Source organism: Macrobrachium nipponense, chromosome 17 (genome assembly GCF_015104395.2).
Source record: "Macrobrachium nipponense isolate FS-2020 chromosome 17, ASM1510439v2, whole genome shotgun sequence".
Lineage (NCBI taxonomy): Eukaryota > Metazoa > Arthropoda > Malacostraca > Decapoda > Palaemonidae > Macrobrachium > Macrobrachium nipponense.
The window spans coordinates 81109256-81126634 of NC_087210.1; the positions used below are offsets into that span (position 1 = coordinate 81109256).

General features: G+C 37.4%; 1 long non-coding RNA gene across 2 annotated transcripts; it reads right to left on the reverse strand.

Moving 5' to 3' along the window:
* Window positions 1–411: 411 nt before the first annotated feature.
* Window positions 412–6115, reverse strand: LOC135196365 (uncharacterized). Of its 2 annotated transcripts, none has more exons than XR_010310396.1 (3): window positions 6074–6115; window positions 955–1233; window positions 412–827 (listed from the first exon to the last, which is right to left on the reverse strand). It is a non-coding gene; the product is annotated as an uncharacterized LOC135196365 (long non-coding RNA). The 2 variants fall into 2 exon arrangements; XR_010310395.1 differs by lacking the exon at window positions 6074–6115 and adding an exon at window positions 1641–1684.
* Between the last annotated feature and the right edge of the window lie 11264 nt (window positions 6116–17379).

A 17379-nucleotide genomic window follows, 5' to 3' on the forward strand; every position in this document is an offset into this window, starting at 1 on the left:
AACAATGCTTGGTGTGTGAGCAATTCCTCTTGTCTCCACACTGTTGCGATGACACCAGTTAAGTGGCAGATGAGGAATTGTCAAAATAATTTTTCTCCGTGCCATATTCTCTATTTTTACATACAGTTTTTGCTTCTGTCAAAAAAACGCTGGAAAATGCTCTGTAAAAATTAGGTGTTTAGGATTGTTTTCAATTTTTGCAGTTTATGTTAGTTTTGTCTCCCTGCATTGATAATTACCTATTTAATCGTAATTTTTTCTTGAGGCATTTCTCCAAATGAACCTTCAGTGTTCAACGTGTTCCTTTCTGTCCGAGGATTACCACACATTTCTTCAGTTCGGAAATGAGTTGAGTCATAAATATTTCTTTTATGAAATTTTCAGGGTAGTGCGAAGTCGGAAACTAAGAAATTAATCGTTCTTTTTATTTACATAATTTACAAAGATCTTACCAGTTTCTGGTGTCTCAGAATAAATATGTTGATAAAATAGGTTTCGGGAGCTCGAGTGCAAGTCGTTCGTTGGAGATTAGTAAGACGTGAAGCTGATCAAGGGCCCGGTAGCCCTGGAATGAAGCTGCTTACAAAGGGGCCTGATAGCTGTTGGATGGGGCCTGGTAGCTGTTGGATGGTCCACCGCTGCTTCGTGGGCCGGAGCGGGCAGCTTCCTCGTCCTCGCGTCTTGCCTTTTCGATCTGGTCGAGGACGAACTGGGGAATCTCGTGGGGGAATTCGGGAGCGACTGGCAGGAAGGAAGACTGGGGCTGGAAGCCATTCTCGTCAGCCACGAAGGTCAGCTCGAACTGTTGGCCGTCGGGGAGGGTGAAGCTGTGGAGGGGCAGGAATTGGGGAGACAAGTGATGAGAAAGAGCAGAGGAAGCAAGAGACTTTGTTTCATTCTTAGGTTTGACTGAAGTTAATGGATTGAATGACCGAAGGAAGAGTGAATACTTACGAGACCTTGCCGCTCTGAGCGACGGCTCCTTCAGCGCTTCCGTCGTCGATTGGCAGAACCGAATTCCTCGCGTTGGATTCCGTCCTCAGTCTCGATGGCGAAGTTGTAGCTGCTGGCGTCGTCAGACATCTGCCTCTCGTCGCGGAGGATGGCTATGTTTTCGGCGGAGTGGTCGAAGGATCTCTGGGAGGGGGCGCCGTAGGAGGGAGCGGGGGCTGGGACGGGTTTGTCGGGCCTGGGGGCGGCCAGGGACACGACGGCCAAGGAGGCGAGGATGATCTGGAATGAATGACATTGATATCTTACAAGAGAAGGCTTTTTGGTGGTTTTGTTTTTTGCCTGAGACTGATTTTTTGTCGTGGTACGTGTTATGAATCTACTGTTTGTTAAACGATAAATTTAATGTGCTTGTTAATCTGAATCCACTTGAAATTTAGGGTTCAGGATGTCTGCAGTTTTTCTTGAGTTCTTTATACAAATATACCTCACTTGATAGAAATCCTGTACCTTGGTCCACCTTTGGTGTATTATTATATCAACACTTTAGTACTTGTATCATGTATTTTCCACAAAGCATTTTTTATATTATATTTTTCTGGATCAAATTATAAATTCTGTACACCAAAGAGTGACAGGCTTCTAGCGTTAAGAATTGTGGATACTTGGCTTTTGTTAAAGGACCTTACCAGCTTCATGTTGTCTGTGGTAGAGATGTCTGTGGTACGAGCTTCAGGGAGCAGCTGCCTTATATACTGGTCAGTCAGTCAGAAACGAGGTCACTGTCAGTCAAGGTTGTCAGTGAGCCTTTTGTTGTTGACCTTTTCGTACCTATTATTATTATTATTATTATTATTATTATTATTATTATTATTATTATATGCTGTTGTGGGATGATGATATATAATTATTAATAATTTAAAAGTGCTTAAACATAATAAAGTTTCATGTAAATACGAATTCATGAAATTATACTCTCTCTCCTCTCTCTCTCTCTCTCTCTCTCTCTCTCTCTCTCTCTCTCTCTCTTTGAGCTTTCCCCTCCAAAAGCAATTTTCCCAAATGTTGATCAGTTGCTCTCCTTTTCCGATCGATGTTTTCATTTTTGTAAGCTAAAGGAACTTCATAATTTTGCATGTATTTGTTTTACGTTATATATTATATATATATATATATATATATATATATATATATATATATATATATATGTGATATGATTTATATATATATATATATATATATATATATATATATATATATATATATATATATATATATATATATATATATAAATCATATCACATTACCGTGATTCAAATACATACATCGAGCTACAAATGTCCTTTAATACCTAATTCACTCTACCTCGGAATTAATATATTTTCATATATTCTTAACCGAAGGGGAATTTATTAGGCGATAATAGAATTGTCGGCGCCCAGGCGCGAACCCAGGACACCATACAAATCCAGGTAGAGTGAATTAGATATTAAAGGACATTATATATATATATATATATATATATATATATATATATATATATATATGTGTGTGTGTGTGTGTGTGTGTGTGTGTATGTGTGTATGTTTATATGTAGGCTACAGGCATTTATATTTTTTCGTCATTAAATCCCTTTTCTTAAAGGCGGGTTCCAGGGAAAAATCACCACAGAAAACACATCAATATCATGTTTAATTCCTATCCATGCACTGCGCCATTTTCCTTATTTATCCTGGATAGTAAGACCCTACCTTTCCAGTACTTTCACTACAACTATTCCTCACTTTGTAGAGACGAACAGTGTGTGTTGACGGGGTGTATGTGTGTGTGTGTGAGTGTGTGTAAACCAGGTCTAATATGATGACATCTTAACATACTGGAAAAATGAGATAGGGTGATATTGATGTTTTTTCTACAAAAATTAAATTCCTTGGTCCCGAGCATAAAATTTAAAGCACAATGGGAAAACAATAACCAGATCCCATTTTTAGATGTCTTAATTACCAGAACTGATAACAACATCAAATTCGCTGTCTTCAGGCAAGTGACATTCTCACTTTCATACATACATTTTTACAGTCATCATGATATTTCAGTTAAACTCGGCATAGTAAGTAACTTATTTCTTAAAGGCCTGAGAATTTACTCCTCAGAATTTCTTTACAAAGAACTTGAAACGACCAGAAATCAACTTATCTTGTTAAAATACCTGAAGCACATAATAGAAAAGCCATACGTAAAGCAAAGAGCATTTTTTTTACAAACCCACAGAAAACAAAGAAAAGGAAAAATACACAAAGAAAATCACAATCCCACGTGGATAATTTACGAGTGATCACACAAACCTTAGGCCAACGGAACCCTTTCATCTTCACTTATTTGAATTCGCTGGGGAAATCCTTAACTAACGTTCAGCAGAAAGCAGTTTCCAAAGACATAGGGATTTATGAAATCCCCTGTTGGGATTGTGATAAGTCATACTATAGTTTCACAGGAAAATATTCCTCAGAAAGATTAACTCAACATAAACGATCAGTCAGATATGGACAACATAGTTCGGCAATTTTCCATCATATATATAACACGAACCATACCATGGATTGGAACTCATCCCGAATTTTATACAAGAGCAGCAGTCGATACAAACGTCAGATGGTAGAATCCTCACTGATAAAACAACAAGATAATAGGATCAACCTTTCCAATGGAGCCTGGGACTCTGACCATATAGACAATATCTTCCTTAAGGCAATGATGAAGCAGATTAAGACAATTAACAGAACCAACATTTGCTTAGCAGTGACCCCAGGCATCACCTAAGGGCATATCTACCACTATCTATTTTGCTAATGTAACCCCTATTGTCATTCACTACTTGATAAGGGTGAAAGTTAGTCCACCGAAATATAGTCCTTAGCTTTAAACCGGAGTGTTTTAATGGGCCTTTTATACTTGAGACGTGTCCTGCTTTATCAGAATTTATTTACTTACATATGTATGTATGTATTATATATATATATATATATATATATATATATATATATATACGTATGTATGTGTGTGTGTGTGTGTGTGTGTGTGTGAGTGTGTGTGTGTGTATACATTGAACAGACTTGTTCTCCTTTTTATTGTTCTTTGTATGACCATAACCCCATCTTGCAGTGGGGTCGGTCACTCGAAGCTTCCCTCTTCACTGGAATCTCTTCTGGGCGTCTGCATGTTCTGTGCCCAGTGATTTCTCTCTCTCTCTCTCTCTCTCTCTCTCTCTCTCTCTCTCTCTCTCTCTCTCTCTCTCTCTCTCTCTCTCTCTCTCTGACGCCACTCTATCTAATTCTCTCTCTGCCTTCAATTCATCTACCCTTCCCGGCCATATCTTAGGCTTTCTCAGTCAGAGCATCATCGTCCCTTCAAACCACGTGACCATACCACCTCGAGGGTCCTGCTTTCCATGGCTTTATTTTTTCTTTTACGAACCCACCACTTTTCTTAGTTCACTTTGAATAGACCGATGTTATGTCAAACAAGTTCAGAAATGTGTTTACACAACATTTATATATTTAGGTGAAGTACCCTTGGTAAATGTCCTTGATTGTGTATAGAATATCACGCAAGATAGTTGCCATATATTCGCCAGAATGTTCACTGACATACTCACAGCTGTGCTACAGATAACCACTGTTATGGTAATATCCATATGATACATATATGTATACATATGACCAAGATTTTCCAAGGGTGGTTATATGCATAGATCTATACATAGATATACAAGGTTTCTTGGGATTTTTCTTTCCTGGCTATCTGACATAGGCAAGTAGCATCTCTCATTAACCCTTTGCTCTCTCTCTACAGTTTCTTTGTTTATCCCTCAAGTAGCTCCTGTCTCTCTGGATAAATGCTACAACTGTCATAGTTTTAATGTATTCATGTGTGCCCCTTTCATTGCTGATGGAGGGTATCCACAGTATATAGCAGTGGTCAATAACCGCCTTTTTGTGATGCTTTCGCTGTTTCTATGTAACACGCATTATTTCTGACATTCCTGGATTTTATTGTGATAATTGTGGATTGCTTCCGAAAGCAAAAAGGATAAGATTGTTTAAGGTCACAAACTGATGAATAAATCTTGATTTTTATTTCATATTTACATAATTTACAAAGAGCATACCAGATGCTGGTGTCTCAGAATAAATATGATGATTAAATAGGTTTCGGGAGTTCGACACTAAGTCGTTCGTTGAAGATTGGTAAGACATGAAGCTGTTCAAGGGCCCGGTAGCCCTGGAATGAAGCTGCTTACAAAGGGGCCTGGTAGCTGTTGGATGGTCCACCGTTGCTTCGTGGGCCGGAGCGGGCAGCTTCCTCGTCCTCGCGTCTTGCCTTTTCGATCTGGTCGAGGACGAACTGGGGAATCTCGTGGGGGAATTCGGGAGCGACTGGCAGGAAGGAAGACTGGGGCTGGAAGCCATTCTCGTCAGCCACGAAGGTCAGCTCGAACTGTTGGCCGTCGGGGAGGGTGAAGCTGTGGAGGGGCAGGAATTGGGGAGACAAGTGATGAGAAAGAGCAGAGGAAGCAAGAGACTTTGTTTCATTCTCGGGTTTACTGAAGTCAATGGATTGAATGACCGAAGGAAGAGTGAATACTTACGAGACCTTTCCGCTCTGAGCGACGGCTCCTTCAGCGCTTCCGTGGTCGATGGCGGAACCGAATTCCTCGCGTTGGATTCCGTCCTCAGTCTCGATGGCGAAGTTGTAGCTGCTGGCGTCGTCAGACATCTGCCTCTCGTCGCGGAGGATGGCTATATTTTCGGCGGAGTGGTCGAAGGATCTCTGGGAGGGGGCGCCGTAGGAGGGAGCGGGGGCTGGGACGGGTTTGTCGGGCCTGGGGGCGGCCAGGGACACGACGGCCAAGGAGGCGAGGATGAGCTGGAAGGGAAAATCTCGTTAATTTGTGGATCATAAGAAAGGGAGAGTTTTGAGGGTGAAAATAAATGGAAGTAATGAAAACGCCCTGGAGGACATTGTCAAATTCGGATTCATTTCAGCTAAATAAAAGAGGCGGAATGCGATGCTCAACGCAATGATTCCCTGAAGAAGAAGGGAAGTCCTTCTGGATGCTTACCAGCTTCATGTCTGTGGTGGTGGACTGGGTAAGACTGGTGGTTTGCTGAGGTCCCACCTGTGTTATATATACCGCCAGGTGAGCCTTTGGAAAACTGGGTCACTGTCATCCAAGGCTATTCATGAGCCCCTCTCACCTGTTTGAGTCCGTGGGTCTCCTTTGGGCTACCCTCATGACTTCTCCAAGAAGTTGAATTCTGAAGCCTTCTCTCATACTTAGAGTTAAAACTGCTGAAGCAGTGTTTATATTTAGTGTTCGTTCATTTACATGATTTAGTCTTTTTGTTATGGAGTTTTATTTGCCTTTGGCATAGCCTATGGGTCAAACTTTTAGTCACAGGTATTTAAGCAGTGTCTATATTTACTATTTGTTTGTTTTTGTCTTTTGTTATGAAGTTTGATTTCCCTTTGGCATAGAGCCTGTATGGATATTTAAAGTTTTTAAAATCAGATAGTGGGGAAACATTTTCGCGTATTTTCTTTTAATGTATATAATTTAACTCCGCCTAATTGATTGTTTTATGGGTATCTCAAACTAGCATTGCACATCCGGTGCCTAAGTGTTACATTCATGATCAGTTTAAATACATCTGAACGAGGTATTATGTAGTGAGGATTACCACTGTATTCTTGCAAATACTTTCATATTTATTCGCCTCAATCAAAGTAGTTGTGTGTATTAGTGATTTTTTTTTTTTTTTTTTTTTTTTTTTTGCATGTGGGTGTCGACTTTACATCTGAGATTTATGGCTGAGATAAAGGAGGAAATTGAGACTCAAAGATGTAATAAATTTTAAATGTCTCCTATCGACAAAACGCTGCAAAAATCGGGGAAAAAATTGCAAATATAAAAAAAAAGCACCAGTCCGAATTGGCAAATGACTTTTTTTTTTTTTTTTTTTTTTTTTTGTTAATTGCTCTCAGTTCAATATTATTTTTGTAGTAATTGCTCTTGGTTCACTTTTTTAAGTAATTGCTCTCAGTTCATTAATTTTTTAAGTAACTGCTCTCCGTTCATTATTTTTTAGTAATTGCTCTCAGTTCATTTTTTTAAGTAATTTGCTTTCAGTTCAATATTTTTTTAAGTAACTGCTCTCAGTTCAATATTTTTTTAATAATTGCTCTCAGTTCATTATTATTTTAGGGATTGCTCTCAGTTCATTATTTTTCTATTTTATTAATTGCTCTCAGTTCATTGTTATTTTTTTATTTTTTAGTAATTGGTCTCAGTTCATTATCATTTTTTATTTTTTTAGTAATTGCTCTCAGTTCATGATTTCCTTTAGTAATTGCTCTCACTTCATTATTTTTTCATAGTAATTCCTCTCAGTTCCTTATTTTGTAGTAATTGCTCTAAGTTCATTATTTATTTTTATTTTATTTTTTTTTTGTAATTCCTCTCAGATCATCATTTTACTGTAAAATCAAATACGGTGGTTTTGCTTTGTGTTAACGAATATAATATTGTGTGATTTTATTCCCTTTTTTACATTCGTTTGTGGATCCTTTTCTTTAGGTGGTATATATACCACACATGTGACAACTGAAGACTTTGGTGACGTTTCGGTATTAAATGAGAGAGAGAGAGAGAGAGAGCGAGAGAGAGAGAGAGAGATAGAGATGACGAGGAGAGAGAGAGAGAGAGAGATTATGGAGTTGGGGTTGGAGAGTTTAAACTAGTTTAGAATTTATTGGTCTCGCATGTTGTATTTTACCCAGTTTCTCTCTCTCTCTCTCTCTCTCTCTCTCTCTCTCTCTCTCTCTCTCCTAAATTGACGAGTAGCCAGCTTGAATGCATTCATGTCAGTCTATCGAGCAAGGACTTTTGTCCAAATTATATCTAACGTCAGTCATGTGTTGATTTATTATTATTATTATTATTATTATTATTATTATTATTATATTATTATTATTATCACAAAACAGTCATAGTAGCAGGAAACTTAAAATGAAGAAAGAAATCCACAGTTATGATACTGTAAATATATTTAAAGATAAAGCAGCACAGATAGATAGCTTTCGGGAATCATAGATAGCTTTCTCATAGATAGCTTTCGGGATCATAGATAGATTTCGGGAATCATAGATAGCTTTCTCATAGATAGCTTTCGGGATCATAGATAGCTTTCTGGAATCGTAGATAGCTTTCGGGAATCACAGAGAGCTTTCGGGAATCATAGATAGTTTTCGGGAATCATAGATAGCTGTCGGGATCATAGATAGCTTTTGGGAAACATAGAGAGCTATCGGGTATCATAGATAGCTTTCGGGAATCATAGATAGTTTTCGGAAATCATAGATAGCTTTCGGGAATCATAGATGGCTTTTGAATCATAGGTAGCTTTCGGAGAATCCTAGATAGCTTTCGGGAATCATAGATAGCAATCGGGAATCGTAGATAGCTTTTGGGAATCGTAGATAGCTTTCGGGAATCGTAGATAGCTGTCGGGAATCATAGATAGCTTTCGGGAATCTGTTCGGTTCCCCATTTCAAGCTATCTTTACAGTTTTATCTTTAAAAATATTTAGATACATAACTGTGGATTTAATTTCTCCATTATTATTATTATTATTATTATTATTATTATTATTATTATTATTATTTTATTATTATTATTATTATTATTATTATATATTGAAAGCACGTTGGACTCCCCTCGTGTGGATGTTAATTATTATTCTTGTTAACTATGTTAAATATGAATGTTGACATCTGACATGGAGTCCAAAATCTGATTAAAAATAAAAACAAGTATAAAATGCGCAAAAAAGTAAAAAAAAAATGTGCCGAAGCAATAGAGTTTTCTATACATCGTCTCATGAAGGCCATAGAAAATAGATCTATCTTTCGGTGGTCTGGGTATGATGCTGTATGAGCCGCGGCCCATGAAATTTTATCTACGGCTCGGTGGTGGCCTGGCCTCCTATCTTCCAACTACTACCAATTAACGAAATCGTCTCCGCACTGACCTCCCTCCCGACTACCTCAAGAGAGGCCAGGTCACTCGGCAAACAGCCCAGTTAACGCTGACCTGGCCTCATTGAGGTCATCGACCGCCTGGGGGGCATCTCGGGATATACCCGGACAGACAAAAAAAAAAAAAAAAAAAAAGTTAGAAACTCTTGGAAAAGGAACAGTGGATGGGGAGGGAGGGAGGGAGAGAGTGAGGGGGGAGTCCTGTTTATTAGACGTTCACCTGTTTGCGCAATGAATTCGTCCCTTGTTGCAGCAATTCTGGGTCTTTCCCTCTTCTCCACCCCCCCCCCTCTTTTTTTTCTCCTTTCTTTTCTCTTTAAACTTTAGTTGAACTTCGACGTTGGTGACTCAAATCCCAGAATAGCTTGCAACGGGAGAAGTATGTTAAAAATTCTATAATATTATTATTATTATTATTATTATTATTATTATTATTATTATTATTATTATTATTTTATTATTATTATTATTACTAGGGTAGAGTTTGGGAATCTCAGTTCTAGAATCCGTGGTTATCTACTGAAATAATTAATAATAATAATAATAATTCTTTCTAGATTTTAAATTTACTTTACGTATATGAAATGAAAATTGTCCACTGTTCTCTCGTTAACCATCTAGTGTCGTCAAGACCCAACAGAGTTCAGTAGCCAGTTAGGTCAGATGGAAATGGTCACGCCTTTCAGTAAATGAAAGATTCATTATGCCAAATAACATTAGTACCGTCAGGCAGGTCTTCACCTTGGATAACCCCAGCGTCGTCTACCCTTCTCCTAAGACTGCCATTTGATAGCCACCTGGCGCCTCTACTTCTCACAATCTACCTCGTATTTCCTTATTTTCCTTTACGGGGTTCTCTCCCTGCTTCTGCTTTCCTCGCGGTTTAGATCCCGTATGTGTTCATTTCGTTCTACTTCCTCTCATCAAACAGCTGCTATGAGAGAGAGAGAGAGAGAGAGAGAGAGAGAGAGAGAGAGAGAGAGATCAGCCACAAATAACGCTGCCATTATCAAGCATGCAGTTTTCATTCTGCCTTGTTCCTCGTTACGTTTTTCATTTGGGCGTAGATGGTGCGATATTACTTTCTCTCTTGAGTTATGGGAATTTGTGTATCCTTTTTTTTTTTTAATTAATTCAGTTTTGCTTAATTGAGTAGTGACCTCACTCCGTCCGACCTGAGAATGGACTGAGGAAAATAGATGGGCGAATATCTTTTATATATATATATATATATATATATATATATATATATATATATATATATATATATATATATATATATTGTATCTTTATATTGATGCGCTTATCATCAATTATATTTCTATGGAATAGCTCTTTTTGGAGCTATAATTTTTTTTCCTTGCTGGTCATCTTTGGAATGATTTCCAAGCATTTTCTCTATGGGTAATCATTGGAATTAAATTATCTTCAAGCATTTTCCGCGTCGATTAGGTCTGCAGTTGTTTCGAAGCACTTTCTCTTAGTTGATAATCTTTTAGATATAGTTCGAAGATGTTCTCTTTAACGATAATCAATGGGATTATCTCGAAGCATTTCCTCTTTTTCAATAATCAGTGGGATTATCTCGAGGCTTTTCCTTTTTTTTCAATAATCGGTGGGATTATCTCGAAGCATTTCCTCTTTTTCAATAATCAGTGGGATTATCTCGAATCATTTCCTCTTTAACGATAATCAGTGGAATTATATCGAATCATTTCCTCTTCATTGGATATTCATTCGAATTGTCTCGAAGCATTTTGTCTATTGATAATCATTGGCATTATTTCCAAGCATTTTCTCTTTCGATAATCATTCAATTATATCGAAGTCCTCTCTCTTCATTGGAGATTCGTTCGAATTATCTCGGAAGCATTTTGTATCTATTGATAATCGTTAGAATCATCTCTAAACATTTCCTCTGTCGATTAGAACTGCATTTATCTCGAAGCATTTTGAATTTATCGATAATCGTTGGAATGTTCTCGAACGTTCGGTTTTTTCCCTGACCTTTCCTTTTGAGAGTCGGGTCATTGACTTCTGTTGGGGCTAAATCCCACTCTGTTTACCTCTTCAATTTTAAACTTTCGTCCTGTACTCGACAAAAGCATTCTTCTGAGTGAGCTACGTCGACCATCTCGTAGTTAAGAAAAAATTAAATGAATTCTCTTATCTGTCCAGCTGACCCAGTCTTAACTAACCCATCATCCAGTTTCAGCTATGAGGTAAGAGAGAGGTCTGTTAGCAACCACGTTTTCAAAGTTACATAATAAAATTGTTTCTAATCAGAAGTACTAGAGTTTACTCAGACACTGATGACCTCGTCCTCTCCAGTTGACCATAGTGGGGCATTTTTGCATTCATGTCGTTGTCTTTTTTATTGCATCCGTATTTTGAAAAGGGGGACATTGTTTGTGGGCGATGAATGAAATTGGAAACTTGAAGAATACTCGTACAATAAAATCAGCGAATTTTGAGGAATAGATCGATGTAATGTTCTGTAATGTAATACAATTAACAAAAAAAAATATATGACTTGTGGGGCCATAGTAAGAGGATATATATATATATATATATATATATAATATATATATATATATATATATATATATAATATATATATATTTAAATTTTTTCTCCAAGTATGACTATAACCCAGGTTTACGTGAACACCAAAACACACACACACACACACACACACACACACACACACACTCACACGGACACTCACAGAGAACAATAAGCTTATTGATACCACTATCTTTTGTGTAAGACATCCCGTGGCTATGTATACTGTACAAGGGAGTTACCACATCACTGCATATTCTTTCATTGCCAATTGACTTGGCAAGGTATATCTGTATTTGAGCCAGGTTTATCTTGACAGATCTCCCTTTGTTAGTCCATTGTTCTCAGTCGCCGGTACCATTGGTGGGGACATTCACCTGATTATATATACATTTAGTTTGTACTATAGTATTGACACTGCTGCTTGTGTCTCCTAAAAGCGTTCGAAGTTCAGACTCACGAGCCGAGGACGAAGCAATTCGTTACCATACCTACGACGACGACATTGATCACTGCCTCGAATCACGGATCGTAACCCCGAAACCCCTCAAGTTTTTTTTGAGTCGTACCTCAAGGCGAGCATATTGTGCCCGAGATATGTACTCTCCAGGAATTGGTTAATTAATTTTGTCACGTGTGGTTTCCCTTCCCATATTTTCTAATACGTTCCTAATAGCTGTTTCGTATTTGCTCTCTTGATCAATGCGCCGATACGTGTCTTGTCTTTTAGCTTGAAATCCCAAATGGGATGTATGAAAAGTACAACTCCTTTCAAATCAGACTTTGATGTTTATTGTTTGAATATATTTTATCATAGAAATGTCTTGCATGTTATCATTTACTTTCTATGTCTTTTTGGCATTTCAGTGAAAGGAACTTAGGTTATATTGAATTAATTTTGTTTGCTGTTTAATATTTACTGTTCATATGTCTTTAGTCTTGCGTAGACGTCAAGGATATGATAAAAACATTAGACCTAAAACGTACCAAGTTTCTCATATTCGTCCCCCACACTTAATTCAGGTTTTAAAATCGACCTCCACGTCTTAAAGAGCGTATAAGCCAATCACCCACGTCACGCTCACCCAATCACCATCCTTCATCATCAGTGTCATCACCGCCACGGAGTTTATGTAGACTAGTGGAAGCTCTTGGGTGATCAGGCACCTCCTTAAAGGAAAACGAGAATACGGTGCACTTATTTCGACATCTAAGAGGAGGAGCAGTTGGGGAAAGCTGGTAGGTAGGTAGGTAGGTCTTAGGAGAGTTCCCGAAGGAAAGTCCTGACTTCTCAAGGATCTGCGCAGGATTTCGGTGTAGAGTAGCAGTTCATTTATTTTTCTGCCTGTCTCTTTGTGATTTCGTTTTCGTTGTTCGTATGTTGTGAGGTTAAGTCGTATGTTAGTATGGTATGTACAATAAAGAAAACTTGGAAACGTTTTCATTTTGTTTAATTTTAATTTTATTTCAATGTTTCGTACTTAGTTGAATGAAGGATTCTTCTTTTCAGCTTTATCCCTAGTCGGGATCGCTGTTTGTAATTAGCCTTATCTGGTTGTTTCTAACGCTCATTTCATAATTTAGATCGACCAGGTGGCCTACAGACCGCCACACTCCCCCCCGGCCTCCCTAGTCCCTGCCGGTCTTTGCTTGGGAAAGGTTGGATGAAGAAATTTAATTTAACCGACTGAGTGTAGTTCAGGATAAATCTGGTTTCGAATTTATTGGTACCATTTATAGGTTTAACTGATCAGTGTATGAAATTAGTTATGATACATTCCTTATTTATTCCCATAGCTTACGCCAGATTGTATTTATTTGAAATGTTTTTTTTTTAATAAAAGGAGAGAGCTCAACGTTTAAGAAATACCGAGAGCTCGTCTTCTAATATATTTCGTACATTATGAAAGACAGAAAAAAAGTAGGGTAATTCTACAGAATAGTTCCGCACGGACTGCAAGGAACGTAACCGCGGATGCGACATCCACTAGGGATTGGGGCGTCCAATGTATTTCGCCGTGTTTAGTACTGGCCCCGGGGGTTAATTACAGTCGTCCGAGTAAATATTACTTAAAGTTCTTGTTCAGGAGGTAAAACTGCATAGAAAAACCGCAACTGCCATAGTCTAGATCTACCAAAAGTAGTTTTTAATAATTTTATATCCGACTACACTTTACACTGTTGTCGAAGTTGGTAAAGGTAGATTGTTTCATTATTGTTCAGTAATTGTGATTTTGCTTCAGTATTGTTTAGTAATTGTGATTTTACCAACTAAGGATACTGTGAAGACCTCAGATACAAAACCAGCCATCTTCAATTTCATTCAGTGTAGAATTACGACCGAATAAATACAACTTGTAAATACCATGCTTATCCCCATTTTGGACTGTTAAGAATCCTCGTTAGGGAACATCAAAACTTTTAAATTGGAATCGTCAGCATGACCCGTAACTTCTTCTTTTTTTTTTTTTTTTTTTTTTTTTAACCCGGCTAATTCGAGCAAGAACCAGACGACCTCTAGTCGTAGAAATTGCTCCCAACTAAGGAGTCGTTCAATGCGAAAAAAAAAACAGCCGCGTCATTCATAAATGTTCTCGAGCGAGTATCCATTTACTATGCAAACACGCGACACCTGATATTGTTGTTTTTCAACGCCCCCCCCCCTCCCCACCCCCACAATCCCCCAAATCTCACTTCTGTAAACCGCCCTTCTCTCAAGTGGCTATTGTTTAGTTGTCGACTACAAAGCCAGGTCGGGACTATAGCTGCTTCACTTGAGGTATAGATTCTTGGATGAGCCAAATGCTTACGAGACGTTTGTTTGGAGGCCCCTGATTGGCTGGTACTGGGAGGTATAGAGACAGCTCCCAGCCAATCAGTGTCCGCCAAACAAACGTCTCGCAGGCATAGGACTCACCCAGGAATCTACATTAAGTGAACCACTATAGTTATTAGCACTGAGTAGACACCCCCGTCGGCCTTTGCACTGGAGTGTCCATTTGCTACGTAAACGCATGCCATCCCAATTATTATTTTTTCCATCTTTCGTATAACCTGCCCTCATTCAAGTGACGAGTTTTCTCTTCCTTGCCGGCTACCAAATCAGGTCAGGACTACTTATTAGAATTAATTAGGCATTCCCGTCGGCCTTTGCTTAGGAAGCTGTGATTTATTATGATTTGTTTTTTTAGTGAGACCGTAGAAGCTCTGAATATGTGAGGGATTCATAGTTGCCAAAAGCCCCGTTTGTGTGTGATACTTATTGCTAAGTTGGACATATTCTTCTCTCTAAGAAATTTACGTTTGTTGTTTTAAGGGCATCATATATAGGTATATATATACACACACACACACACACACACACACACATATATATATATATATATATATATATAATATAATATATATATATATATATATATATATATATATTATATATATATACTCTGTAAGCGAATACCACAGGATAATGATAGGCAGAAAATCAGTACCAAGCGCTTTCGCCTCTATTCAGGCATTTGTGTCTCGACCATGCCCGATAAAGGCGAAAGCGCTTGGTACTGTCTTTCTGCCTATCAATTTCCTGTGGTATTCGCTTATATGATGAGGTCGTGTGCATCTACTGTGATTTTTTAAGCACATATACTATAATATATTTTTTTCAGGTTCCCTTAATAATCTCTTCAGGTATCCAGTAATTTAGCTGCTTACAAACACTTCGCCTTAAACCACGAAGACGTGAAGAATGTGATGATAATTGTAGACCCGTAAGAAATAAAGAGGATTTTAGTTACTCTCCTCTCCCTGTTAGGATAGAACTGAACCAGTTCACCCAGGAGAGAGAAAAGTAAATTATGGAGAATGATAAAAAAACAAGTGGAGCAGACCTAACTGCCAATTTTCTAAGTGATTCTCTCTCTCTCTCTCTCTCTCTCTCTCTCCTCTTCTCTCTGTGATTTTTAAATTCTTTAATTCAACTTCAGAATATCATCCTCTCTCTCTCTCTCTCTCACACACACACACACACACAGTTCCTGTGATTATTTAAAACTTGAATTTTGTCAAAACATTCTCTCTCTCTCTCTCTCTTTCTCTCTCTCTCTTTCTCTAATTTTTTTTATTGTAGTATTAGGTAACATATCATAACATACCCTTCCTTTTAAACTATGCCCATCGGGCGAGGGTGAATGGGTGTGTCCCAAGCAACCAGTTTTTATATACACTGAGTGGAGTGCTTGTGTCTGCCTGCATGACTGCGCTGGTTCCATGCTATGCAAATTGACTGACCTACCCTTTCCTCTCGTTAATGCATTCCGAGAGTGTTTTTTTTTTTTTTTTTTTTTTTTTTTTTTTTTTTTTTTTTTTTGTTTTTTTTTTTTTTTTTTTTTTTTTTTTTTTTTTTTTTTTTGGGGGGGGGGAGGCGTTGGGCGTCGTTCCGTATGTATACGTATGTATGGATGTGTTAGCCGAATCGTTGATGTTACTGACGTCTTGGTTTCGTCTCCGACGAAATTATTATCACCCAAAAAAAATTCCCCTTCGGTTTACACACATGAAAGTATATCAGTTCCGAGGTAGAGCGAATTAGATATTAAAGGACATTTGTAGCTCGAATAATTTATATATTAATCACGGTGATGTGATAATTATTCACAAACACACACACACACACACGCTCACACACACTTATATATATAATTTGTACGTGTATATAACACATATACATATATATGTGTATATATATACAAAGTAAAATTAAATTTAACCGTACATAAACGTATGTTTCCACCTATAGAATATAGATATTAATATATATATATATATATATTATATATATATATATATATATATATATATATAATATATATATAGTCTGAATGTACGTATATACATGTGTGTGTACCATTAACATGCAAAATACCTAAAAAGAAAATGAGATAGATGAAGTGATATGCTCCTGAATTGCTTCGTCAATTTAGATATTTTCATAGTAAAGAAAAAATGCACAATGAATTTATTGACTGCGTAGTAAATACATTTTCTCAGTAAAATACATTTAACTGGGAATTTATTTACTGAACAGTAAATAAATTTTACTAGGAATTTATTTTCTGCGTAGTAAATACATTTTACAAGGAATTTATTTACTGTGTAGTAAATAAATTTTACTAGGAATGTAGTTACTGCGTAGTAAAGAAATTTTACTAGGAATTTATTTACTGCTTAGTAAATAAATTTTACTAGGAGTGTATTAACTATGTAGTAAATAAATTTTACCATGGTAAATTTTACCATGGATTTATTTACTGGATAGTAAATAAATTTTGATATGATTTTATTTACTGCGTAGTAGATAATCTTTACTAGGAATTTATTAACTGCTTAGTAAATAAACGTTACTAGGAATTTATTTACCGCGTAGAAAATAAATTTTCAACACTTATGCCAGTATGGAAGCAAAGCACACACGAACATACAAACGGCTGAGAGAAAGGGCGTTGACACTTTCGAAGGATTTGGGGGGAACGGGTAGGGGGTGGGGGGGTGGATTTTCTTGGGAAGGAGTGAGTGTGCTACTCATAAATCTCGCGGTCACGGGACACTTGACCCGGGCTTGCCTACACTCCTGGAAAGCTGTGTATTCTACACTACACACACACACATATGCATATACTAATATAATATATATATATATATATATTTATATATATATATATATATATATATATATATATATATATATATATGTATATATATAACTCTCT